We start from the raw sequence: 8,873 nt of genomic DNA on the forward strand, positions 1-8,873 counted from the left end.
CTGGCCCCCCCCCCCCCCCCCCCCCCCGGCTGCCAGACCTTCCTTCATTGCTTTTTTCCCTTCACACGCTGCACGGCTGAGTGAGACACAATTGTTTTCTGCAAAGAGGAAAAGGCGGTGTCCTAGTATCATTCTTGCCCAGGGTATATTGCACGCTTTATCTTTTGTCCTTGCTCCTATTAAACCAGTTTTGCAGGTTTCTGAGGCACAGAAAAGCCTGCATGCCCTGTATGACCAGAGAGGGTGGTTGGAAGGGCAAATGATTGTGCATCCCAGAGGCGATTATATATTGCTAGTTCATATCAGAATCTCTCTCCACCTTCCCCCTGTGCGAGTAATTTCATTAATTTAACTAACGTGCCTTTATATCCCTCCGATTTTTCACCTCAGGAGGAACTCTTGGGCTCCTTATGAATTTCAGTCTAGGGAAAATGTTGCTGACAACATCACTGTTGTATCTCTGAGGGTCCAGACAGAAGAGATCACAGATCTTGGTTATACAATGCAGACTGCAGGTTCCTACAGCCTCTATTTGCCTCGGGTCCATAGAGGGAGGGAAGAAAGGATTTAACCCTTCAGCTTCCTCTTGGGTCTCTAGGTTTGAAACCTAGCTCCCTGCTCAGTTATTAGCATTTAAACAGAAAACAGTGTGTTTGAAAGACACGTCTTTTCTCCTTTAAGGTGCTAATATCAAGGCAGGGAGCGCAGTTTCAAAAAGTGAATCCAAGTGGAGGTCGAGGGGTTAAATCATCTCTCCCTTGTGCTGCCCCAAGGTAAACCGAGGCTGCATAAGCCTGCAGGTTGCATTTTAAGGACTGCAAAGATACAAGAAGAATAGGAGGTATTTGGGCTTCGAGCTCCCGGCCCCTGCAAGACATATCCAAAGAGTCTGAGCATCTCCCTCCACAAATAGATACACAAGTTCCCCATGCCTTGAAAACTTGCACAGCACCAGGCAGGAAGAATGGCAAAAAGCTCTGTTTTGAACATGACAGAGAAATGCTGTGAGGGGGAGGCCAAAGTGCCACACCTCCAAACACTGGAAGCTGCTCTGAATCGCAGAGATGCTAGACCAGAGCAAGAGAACTATCAAGATAGGTTGTGGTCAGTTCCAAGCCCTAGAAGTGTGTTTGCGTGGTTCCTAGGTGTCCACAGTCCTCAGTTTCAAGAATGCCTAAACCATGGGATTAACCGTGGCAGGCAGGGCAGAGAATTCGCATTAAACCCTCTCTCCCTGTTCCTTGCACTACCCCGGGGCAAACTGAGGCTGCTTAACCGTGCAGGTTGCATTTTATGAAAGGATTGCAAAAGTAAAGGAGGAACAGGAGATAGCCGGGCTTTGGGCTTCCAGCTCCAGTAAGACCTCAATGGTCACCTCAAGGTTGGATTACTGCAACTTGCTCTACATAGGGCTATCCTTGAGGCTGACCCAGAAACTACAGCCTGTCTAGAATGCATCGACCCGGGTACTTATGGGTGCCCCATAACAGCACACATACCACCTGTGCTTTGCCAGCTGCATTGGCTTCACTTTGAGTACTGGATCCGCTTCAAGGTTTTGGTTTTGACCTTCAAGGCCTTTAATGGTCTGGGACCAGCATACCTGGGGGACCGCCTCTCCCAGTATGTCCCCCGAAGAGCCTTGCATCCGGAAGACCAAAACTTACTGAGGGTCCCTGGCCCAAAAGATGTCCGGCTGTCCTCAACTAGAGCCAGGGCCTTTTTAGCCTTGGCTCTGGCCTGGTGGAACTCTCTCCCTGGTGACATCCACGCCTTGTGGGACCTAGCTCAATTCCACAGAGCATGTAAAACAGGGATGTTCCACCAGGCTTACGGCTGAGGACAACAACGGCCCACATTGTGTCTCTCAGCATGGCCTCCTCCATGACGGGTTCCTGATCATCCGTCTAGGGGAGGGTAAAGGAAAAGGTAAAGGTTCCCTTGCTCGAAAGCCAGTCGAATCCATGGTTGCGGTGCTCATCTCCGTTTCAAAGCCGAAGAGCCAGCGCTGTCCGAAGACGTTTCCGTGGTCATGTGGCCGGCATGACTAAACACCAAGGCGCACGGAACGCTGTTACCTTCCCACCAAAGTGGTACCTATTTATCTACTTGCAATTTCTTGCTTTCGAACTGCTAGGTTGGCAGGAGCTGGAATTAGAGACGGGAGCTCACTCCGTCTTGCGGCACCCGGGTCTCGAACTGCTGAACTACTGACCTTTCACAGTCTGCAGTGCAGCGTCTTAACCACTTGAGCCACTGCAGCTCCCTAGGGGAGGGAGAGAACCTCATTTTTAAGCAATTGACTAATGCTGTTGATTTGATTATATTCTGTAATTCATTTATCATTGCATATTTTAACCTGTGGTGCATTGCCCTGAGCCCTTCGGGGAAGGGTGGTCGATACATTTAATAGATAATAATAGTAATAATAATGGCAAGAATGATTAATTAATAATAATTGCAAGAACAGTGGAATAAATTGCTGGGGGGAGTACAAATCGTCTGTAAAGCGAATCTCTTTTTGCCTGGCCCCTCTTTCTCTGCCACTTGTGCTTCCGGGATAGACTGAGCTCCTTTGGGCTTGCCCGTCGTTGCTCATGGGCTCCTCAGCTCAATTGTTTGTCTCCCAGTTTCTGAAAGTTCCCTGTAGCTGTATGATTCTCCTCTTTGTCCAACCCAGCTCTTTCCTGCTTATCTTGTAGGTGTCTCTGAGCATACCTGGATTTCCGAGCTTTGAATATGGCTACTCCCTGTGGATGGCGGTAGCAGGGACCCTAGCGGCCCTGGCTGCCGCTTTCACTGCATACTATGAAGTTCGGCTCATTAAGACCCTCAGCACAAAGCCAGCCAAGGAGCATGCCGGGAACAGCAACGGAACAGTGCGCACATATGTGTAAACTTGGCTGCATCCTTGAAGCAGCAGGATTAATGCCGCACGATCAGGTGGCTGTTTATAAGTTGCACACAAGGAATCTAATAGGTTTCAGGCTAAATTTATTCAGACTCTATAGTGAAATGGGCTCAACAGATTTTTAAAGAATTATTTTAGGATTGTCAGCTGGGGAGGGGACATGGCTCAGTGGCAGAGCATCTGCTTGATATGCAGACGGTCCCAGGTTCAAACCCCGGCATTTCCATTTAAAGGATCAGGTAGTAGGTGATGTGAAAGACTTCCACCTGAGACCCTAGTGAACCACTGCCAGTCTGAGTAGACAAAACTGTCTTTGATGGACTGATGGTCTGAGTCAGTATAAGGCAGCTTTAAGAGAGGCTGACCTGGGGGAAAGTGTCCTGTCCCTTTAAGAGAGGCTTAATGTAAATAGGCAGCAGAAACTTTTAATGGCTGGAGGTTATCAAAAAGTCCTTACAAGCTACGAAAGAGACCGATAAAGAGAGAAATAGAGGCTGAAGGACTCTGAATGGTGCCTCGGGAAAAAAGATGAAAATAGGAGATTTGGGGATGTTGTCTTTAGACAGTGAATTGTAAAAGTTGGGGGGGGAGAAAATGTATTAATGATTGACTCAGTTTGTTTTATGTTTAAACGAAGGAAAGTTTTATTGGGAGTAAGCTAATGAAGATCTCCTCTCTTGGGTTTTTAGGTAGTGTGGGCATCTTTTCTTTATCCTGTATATGTAGTACCCCTTCCTGTTTTTTCTGTAGTAGTGTTTTGTAGTTTGAAAAAATCCCCTCCGGGGGCTTAAAAAAACACATCCCATTAAATCTCTATTAAAAGGACAGGCATTTTTTTGCCAGGCCAATTGACAACCCTAGCCAGTAAGAACATAAGAGAAGCCAATGTTGGATCAGGCCAATGGCCCATCTAGTCCAACACTCTGTCACACAGTGGCCAAAAAATACCAGGTGCCATCAGGAGGTCCATCAGTGGGGCCAGGACACTAGAAGCCTCCCACTGTTGCCCCCCCCCCCCAAGCACCAAGAATACAGTGCATCACCTGCCCCAGTCTGTGAGTTTCTAGCTTTACCTTGTGGCTAATAGCCACTGATGGACCTCTGCTCCATATGTTTATCCAGTTCCCTCTTAAAGCTGTCCATGCTTGTAGCTGCCACCACCTCCTGTGGCAGTGAATTCTATGTGTTAATCACTCTTTGGGTGAAGAAGTACTTCCTTTTATCCGTTCTAACCCGACCGCTCAGCAATTTCATGGAGTGCCCACGAGTTCTTGTATTGTGAGAAAGGGAGAAAAGTACCTCTTTCTCTACCTGCTCTTTCCCATGCATAATCTTATAAACCTCAATCATGTCACCCCTCAGTCGTCGTTTCTCCAAGCTAAAGAGCCCTAAGCGCCTTAACCGTTCCTCATAGGGAAAGTGTTCCAACCCCTTTATCATTCGAGTTGCCCTTTTCTGCACTTTTCCCAAAGCTATAATATCCTTTTTAAGGTGTGGTGACCAGAACTGCACACAGTATTCCAAATGAGGTCGCACCATTGATATAATCCTATTGGTTGCATTTATCGAGACCGTGCAATCCTACTAGAGTCTCTGTGAGAGGGGCAGGCTCTAAAGTGAATAAATTGACCTGCAAACCACTTTCCCAGCTCCTATGATCCCTGTAGAAGTCTGAGATCCATTTTTCATGCTTACCAAGAGAAAAGAAACGTGACCTATCACAATTTTGGACTCCTGAGAAGCCATGTTGCTGCTCACATTCACCTTCTTGCCTATAGAACAGCCCTCCCCGCCCCCAATGTGGCATCCATGGCTACAGTGGTGCCTGCTGACACCTATCCTGGGACCCACCCAGTGTGTTTAGAAAGTGGGCGGGGTCAGATAGGGCTTTTGCCCAGCGAGGCTTCTGATTGGCCACTGGAGATTTTATCGGCCGTGTGGATTTTTTTTAAACGTTGCTTTGGCGGCAGCCGTCACCACCGCACAAGGATCTTCGGTGTGTGGCTGAAGGGAACCTGCGTCAGCCATTTTGTGGCTGGCTCCGCCTCCTGTGGCAGCCATTTTGGGGCTGCTCCCACCGCACTGTGCCAGAAATTGGCTCAAAAAAGGTCGGGACCCGTTCTGAACCCATGGGCTTAAAAGGGCATGGCTGTTTGGGATCGCGCTGTCAAACTCACAAAACTGCAAGAGACCCCGGAGGTTTCTTTGTTTCCTGCTCAGAAGAATCGCAGCTTCTTGAAGACACTACTTTTAATGCTCAGAGTCAGGGTCATTAAAACACCAGTCCACATTGACACTGCAAAGTCACCTACCCCCTCTTTTAGGGGATGGGCAGTGGCTCAGGGGTAGAGGGTCTGCTTGGCATGCAGAAGGTCCCAGATTTGTTGGGTATTACAAGTTGAAAACACTCAGTATATCTGGGGTTAAATGTTTGTTTATGTTACTCACAGGAAGTCACATGTTTCTCATGTAACCAATGTTCTTCAGATATAGAAAGCCCGGGAATTTTCTCCCTGATCTAAGAATTTGATTGGGACTAAAGTGTCAAGGTGTATTAGCATTTTATGGCTTCTCTTCCCGCCTTTGTTTGGTGTTCTGAAGAAGAAGTAAGAGTAGCCATAATCGCTCTCTTCTAGTTTTGTGTTTGTAGAGTAAGGATGTAGCCAATTATGCTCTGTTGTTATTTTCATCCCAGTTACCCTTCCCATGCTAGAATTTAGTAAAAACTTTATCTTTTAATCACACATGGACTCTGAGTCTGAATTATTTTACTTTGGCTCTGCTGGACTATCTTATCTCTGCTAAATACCCTTTTTTCAATATCTCACTATCGCCCAACAAGATTCAATCCCCAGAAGGCTTTCCCCCAATATTCAGTTTAAAAACTGCTCTGCTACCTTTTTGATTTTAAGTGTCAGCAGCCTGGTTCCTTCTCGGGACAAGTGGAGACCGTCACTTCTGTACAGCTCCCTCTTGTTCCAAAAAGTATCCCAGTGCCTAACAAACTTGAACCCTTCCCCCCTACACCATCGTCTCATCCACACATTGGGACTCCTGATCTGTGCCTGTCTCTCTGGCCCTGCACGTAGAACAGGTAACACTTCCAAGAAGGCTACCTTGGAGGTCCTGGCCTTGGGTTTCCTGCCTAGCAGCCTAAATTTCTCCTCCAGGACCTCATGACTGCATTTCCCCACATCGTTGGTGCCAACATGGACTACGACCACTGGCTCCTCCCCAGCACTATCTACCAGCCTATCTAGAACACGCGTAATGTCCGCTACCTTCGCACCAGGCAGGCAAGTCACCATACGGTCAGTATGCGGTTTCGCCACCCAGCTGTCTACCTGCCTAAGGATCGAATCACCAGCTACCAAGAGCCCCCCTCCCTCCCTGCCCAGGGATGGTTCCTTGGTGCAAAAGGATACCCGCTCACCAGCTGAAGAAGAGGTCCCTTCTGAGGGCATATTCCCCTTATCTTCAGCACGGTGCCCTGTTCCTTCTCGACCCTCCTGCTCCCTGGCAGTGGCGGGGCTGCCATAACTGGAGTGGGACATATCTAGCAAGTCCCCGAGAGCCTTCTCCATGTGCCTAGTGTTTGCTTTACTAGGGTTGAGGGAAACTATCGGGCCTTGAGATGACACACCTCCTGAAAAGACTTCCTGTGCAATCCTAAACAGTGTTATGGGTAAAGGTTCCCTTGCTCGAAAGCCAGTCGAACCCGACTCTAGGGTTGCGGTGCTCATCTCCGTTTCAAAGCCGAAGAGCCAGCGCTGTCTGAAGATGTTTCCGTGGTCATGTGGCCGGCATGACTAAACACCAAGGCTCACAGAACACTGTTACCTTCCCACCGAAGTGGTACCTATTTATCTACTTGCAATTTCTTGCTTTCGAACTGCTAGGTTGGCAGGAGCTGGAACTAGAGATGGGAGCTCACTCCATCATGCGGCACCCAGGTCTCGAACTGCTGAACTACTGACCTTCCACAGTCTGCAGTTCAGTGTCTTAACCACTTGAGCCACCGCAGCTCCTAAACAGTGTTACCTCCTTCTAAATCAATTGAAGTCAATGGGCTTAACTCCGTTAGGATTGCACTGCTGTAAGGGCGTCTTAAGAACAGTTTCCTCAGACTAAGCCTTGTTCAACAGACTCAAGTAGGATTCTGAATAGACCTGTTGAGAATGGCCCTGTTAATCTGCCACCCCACTCCTGTTCTCTCCCTTCCCCAATAATAGCAATATTTGCATTCTTGTGGCTCTGCTGGGGGTGGGGGGAGGTACCCATATTGTGCCTGTCTTTTTTGCACAAGAGCAGCCCCAGGGGAAGGGGACATTTCTGATCAGGGGAACGGCATGGGGAAAGTTAACCCGCTCTTCTCCAGATTCATAACACCCCTCCCCTGGCTACTTTTTAGGGTTAAAGAAAATGGCAGAAACACAGCCACAGAACTTCCAACCAGTGTTCCCTCTAAGCTGAGTTAGTGTGAACTAGCTCAGTTTTTTAGCCTCCAGCTCACACATTTTTGTCTTAACTCAGGAAGGATGGCTCCAGAGCAAACTAATTTATGCAGTAGCCAAATCGCTCGCTCACAACTTTAATGCCAGGAGCTCACAAAGTAGAATTTTTGCTCACAAGACTCCACAGCTTAGTGGGAGCATTGCTTCCAACATCCATCTGACCCTCTGCCTGGGTAAAATGGCCATCAATATATTCCATCCACTCCTGTGGGGGATCCAGTTCTGTGGTAAGGTTTTGGTACCTAAAAGTGCCATCTTAAATAGTCACACTCTTCTAAGCCCATTGACTTCAACAAGCTGATGTTGAGGAGCTGTGGCTCAGTGGCAGAGCCTCTGCTTGGCATGCAGAAGGTTCCAGGTTCAATCCCCCGCTTTTCCAGGTAAGAAGGACCAGGCAGTAGGTGATGCCGAAGACCTGTGCTTGAGACCCTGGAGAGCCTCTCCCAGTCTGAGTAGACCAATACCGACTGTAATGGACCAAGTATAAGGCAGCTTCAGGTGTGTGTTCAAGTGTGAATGAACAGACTTAGAAGGGCATAACTCTGCTTAGGACTGCGCTGTTAAATTTGGAAAGGGTCCCCGCTTTCCCACGGGACTTCAGCACTGTGAGAGATCACAGAAGATGTGGCCCATTACAGCATCCCAAACCCAGAGCAGGTGTCCTGGTGTGAGTTTTCTTGCAAAACAGAAATACTGCCAAAGACTGTCAAAATATTCTGAGAGGTTACACGCATGAAATCCTCGGCCTGTTCCAGAGCTCCAACAAAGAGGATTGCTATATGCAAGGACTGGAATCGGTGTAAATCTAAGTTGAAAACGAATGGGTTAAAGAATGTTAAATGGTTAGTAGGCTTCTCAAGTGTGATTAGATTAAATGCTTTAACAACAACTACAAAAGCAGGAGACACCACAGAAATCAGAACCTCTTTGACGTGGGCTTCTGCTTGTTGTAAAATAGTAAAGCAAAATTAAACACTGGTAAAAAAATCTTTCCTCTTATTCTGGTCTGTGGCATGGAAATGTTTATTAGGAAAGCACTCTGCACATGCCCACGGGCCACCCAGAGACTGCAAGCATACTATTATGGCATTAAAAAACAACTGAAGTCGCATTCAAGCCAAACGCTGGCTCCGGGAGTCGGACCTTGGAGATGGAAACCCGACGGCGCCCCGTCTGTACTGGGGATAACCCCTGCCTGCCTGCCTGCCGGCCGCATCAGAGTTGGGAAAGGGGAGGAGCCGGTGAGCGCGGGGAGGAGCAAGAAGGGCGCCCCAGGAGTTGTCGCCGGTCCGGCAGCAAGGGAGGCAGACGGCAGGAGGAGCGGGAGCCGCCGTACGGCGCTCGGCGGCCTTCGGAGACGGCGAGGAGCACCCGGAGGGAGCTGGTGCCAAGCCTCGGACGGGCAACCACGCTGCGCAGGCGAGCTCGGAGGAGCCGCAAAGCTCCAG

General features: G+C 48.6%; 1 non-coding gene across 1 annotated transcript; it reads left to right on the forward strand.

Moving 5' to 3' along the window:
- Window positions 1-3,065: 3,065 nt before the first annotated feature.
- Window positions 3,066-3,137, forward strand: TRNAI-GAU. The gene has a single exon. It is a non-coding gene; the product is annotated as a tRNA-Ile (tRNA).
- The last annotated feature ends 5,736 nt before the right edge of the window (window positions 3,138-8,873 follow it).

This window comes from Gekko japonicus, unplaced genomic scaffold (genome assembly GCF_001447785.1).
Source record: "Gekko japonicus isolate JY-2015 unplaced genomic scaffold, Gekko_japonicus_V1.1 scaffold1383, whole genome shotgun sequence".
Taxonomy (NCBI): Eukaryota; Metazoa; Chordata; class Lepidosauria; order Squamata; family Gekkonidae; genus Gekko; species Gekko japonicus.